The 3,660-nt window shown below is 42.3% G+C and overlaps 1 non-coding gene across 1 annotated transcript; it reads right to left on the bottom strand.

The window, feature by feature from the left end:
• Positions 1-1,435: 1,435 nt before the first annotated feature.
• LOC134947078 (5S ribosomal RNA) lies at positions 1,436-1,554 on the bottom strand. Its single transcript, XR_010182533.1, has one exon. It is a non-coding gene; the product is annotated as a 5S ribosomal RNA (ribosomal RNA).
• Between the last annotated feature and the right edge of the window lie 2,106 nt (positions 1,555-3,660).

The raw sequence follows: 3,660 nt of genomic DNA, 5'->3' as shown, positions 1-3,660 counted from the left end.
TAGGAGGTATAATTACAACGAGGGCCTGTGCAAGACATCCCCAATAATATTTTATTTCAATAAAATCTTTAAATACATTTATAAAAATAAATTCTACATTTAATAAAATGTAAAAAAAAAAGACAATTTCCAGCTTTTGGGGGAATTAAATTAGCCAATTAAGTGATCAAATAATATATATAGCAATAATTAGTTCATTGAACCAAAACCTTTATAAGGTTAGGCACACTGTTAGGGAAACTGCCAAAGAATAATTCACAAAGAAACAACAAGTGGAAACAATACTCTTCAAGCCAGGATAAAGGCAATGTATATAGGTTTATCCTTGTGTGCCTAACCACATACATCAAACTCAGTGTTATTTGGAAGCAAAAACAGAGATTAGGTTTTCTGTCTGAATTCCAACCAATCCATATGAATGGTAACGCATTAGTCTTGAATGCAAGATATCATAAGATTATTAACACTGCTCATTAAATATAGCAGTTTATCCTTGCGAATAGAGACATAAACCCTGGAAGAAACATCTCATGAACAAAGAATAATCTGCATTAACCCACCTTTGGTTCCAATATATACACAGGATTTGTATTATCAGGATACCACATGTATCACATGGCAACATTTTTTTATTTTTTTTTAAAATATGTTTATTGGCAAGCAAATAACAATATCAGCGATATCAGCATAGATACAGGTCAACACATAATAAGAAATAGGAACATAGGGCCTAATTCAGAGTGAATCATACAATTGATGGTGAATCATACAATTGTTGGTATTAAGGGGGTCATTCAGAGTTGATCGCTCACTAGCAGTTTTTAGCAGCCGTGCACACGTATTGTCGCCAATATGAACAAAACAAGAAATACCAACTGCGCTAACATATGAATAGTATTTTTATATTAATTAAAATCAATATCACAAATACACATGTACATAAACAAACTGAATAATATAAACCGGCACTGATAGTGCCAAAAAACACAATATTAAAACTGAGCCTTAGTAAGCCACTCTCTGACAGTGATTATTCACTTGGGGCAGTCTTTGTGCAAAAATGGCCAGTATAACAACTAATTGTTGGAGGATGATAACAAGTCCTGCAACGCATGCGTTGACGTGAAAAAACAGGTATCCAGGTGAAGGAGAATAATTACCAGGTCCCTGGTGGTGATTCAGCCGGGTATCCCACCTAGCGGGGTTCTGGAGCAATCTCTCTATCCAACGCCCCTGAGGAGGTTCTGCACACGGATAGGGAACAGCCAGCCCCTGATAGTAATGTTTTCCCAGAAATTTTGCTACTGTCCGATTTTATATCAGGGTTTCTGCTCTATCCTTATGGGGCCTATTTGTTAGGCTTCTCACTCACTCACGAAAAAAAAAGAAAAAAAATGTATTCTTCAGGGTCCATAGGAATACCATGGGATTTAGCTATCTACAGCACCTTGTATTCCCAGGTGGTCTCCCATCCAAGTACTAACCAGGCCCAACACTGCTTAGCTTCCAAGGTCAGATGAGATTGGGCGCATCCAGTGTGGTGTGGCTGTAGATGACGTATTGTCGCCGCCCACTGGGGAGTGTATTTTCTCTTTGCAGAAGTGCGAACGCCTGTGCAGGAGAGCGCCTGCAAAAACATTTTGTGCAAAACAAGACCAGCCCTGGACTTACTCTTCGTGTGCATTGATTCTAACGTTGGAGGCTTGGCTTTTGACGTCACACACCTGCCCAGCATCCGCCCAGCCACGCCTGCGTTTTCCCTGGCACGCCTGCATATTTCCAAACACTCCCTGAAAATGGTCAGTTGACACCCAGAAATGCCCCCTGCCTGTCAATCTTCTTGCGTTGTGCCGTGTGACTTAAAGCTTCGCTAGGACCTGTGCAAAACCACAAAGGTCTTTGTACCCATACACTGTGCGAACGCATTGCAGTGCATACGCATGCGCAGAAATGCTGATTTTTTAGCCTGATCACTGCGCTGCAAACAACGACAGCTAGCGATCAACTCGGAATGACCCCCTAAGTCCAAAATTGATTTGAAATACCTAACGAATCCATGACTGGAGGACCAGCCAGAGGGTTGATTTGAAGAATACGTGAGGGAGTGGTGTGGGAACAAACTAAATTAGCAAGCAATTTCCCTGATTTATTGCAGCCACGATAATATTTACTACGTTGAATATCATGTGTGAATTGGGCCTATTCGGAACATAAGGCATCATACGAGTGCTTAGCATCTAAATACTGTCGTCGAGATTCAGCGAAATTAGACAATAGCATAGCATCATATGCGACTGTTAATGATTTACGATGTTCCTCTATCACCTTCGAAAGCCGTTTACATTTCCTGATCTGGCCTCGAATCCCCGGTTTCGCTGCAGCCCAAAACAAATGAATGTCACCAAGATGACCTTCATTATCCTTCTCATAATTACATAATTACATTATCAAGTGATTACGAAAATCAGTAGACTGAGCGAGATAGGCAGGAAACCTCCAATTGTAAGAGGTGGACAGGGGATCTTTAATAGAAAGGGTAACCCAAACCGGGGCATGGTAAGAAAGTGCAATAAGATCTATTCCCCTAGTAACCACTCTATTATATAATGTATCCGAGAGTAACCAAAAATCTATCCGTGAAGACGGATGGTGTGGGTGGGAATAGAATGTATACTCGCGTGAAATTGGGTGTTGGCATCTCCACAGATCACACAGCCATAATGAGTCCATCAACAAGATCAAAGAGGAGTCATCCCCGCCCACACCCTGACCAGAGGATCTATCCAAGCCACTAGATATAACACAATTAAAATCACCACCGAGCAATATTTCCCCTTCTGCCCAAGATTGTAATTTTGAATATAAATTGGTGAGAAATGGCTTAGTGGAGCCAGTCGGGGCATATATCGCCCCCAATGTGTACAGGGAACCTAGAAGAGTAATTTTAATAAAAAAAATGTCCGTCTGGTTCAGACCAGGTATCTCTGATGATATATGGCAAGTGTTTCCTAAACAAAATAAAAAAAACCCTTCGCTTGGCTGTGAATTAAGCCATTTTAAATTCACCAATCCAGGGTCCCCTAAGTACATTAGGGTCTTTCACATCCCAGTGGATCTCCTGTAAGAACGCAATGTCTGGCTTGAGACGTTTTACATTTGTTAGCACTTTGCGCCTCTTGATAGGGGAGTTAAGCCCCTCTACATTCCATGAGACAAACTTAATTGAGGATTGAATCCTCATGGAGCTATCAACCAAAGTGACCATATTATCATATACCCACCCTAGGCCATAAAATAGTCAATATATTTGTACGTAACAGTGCCCGTCCCGCCCCATCGAGCGGGCATGGACAAAAAACAGGTGGTATTCAGTTTGCCGGCTGTTGGGATGCCTGCGCACAGTACACCGGTGCCGGAATCCCGACACCCGGCAAACCGACCACTTTTCTCCCTCTTGGTGGTCCACGACCCCCCTGGAGGGAGAATAAATAGCGCGGTATTCATATCGCGCCACCGTGCCCGCAGCATGGCGAACCCACAAGTGGGACTCATTTGCGCTCACCCAGCTGTCGGTATGCCGGCAGTCGGGATCCCAGCGCCAGTATGCTGGCCGCCGACATACCATACTATACCCGACAAAAAAAAATATACCTAAGTTAA

The sequence above is a fragment of the Pseudophryne corroboree genome, chromosome 7 (assembly GCF_028390025.1).
Source record: "Pseudophryne corroboree isolate aPseCor3 chromosome 7, aPseCor3.hap2, whole genome shotgun sequence".
NCBI lineage: Eukaryota > Metazoa > Chordata > Amphibia > Anura > Myobatrachidae > Pseudophryne > Pseudophryne corroboree.
This window is presented reverse-complemented; position numbering and strand designations above follow the sequence as displayed.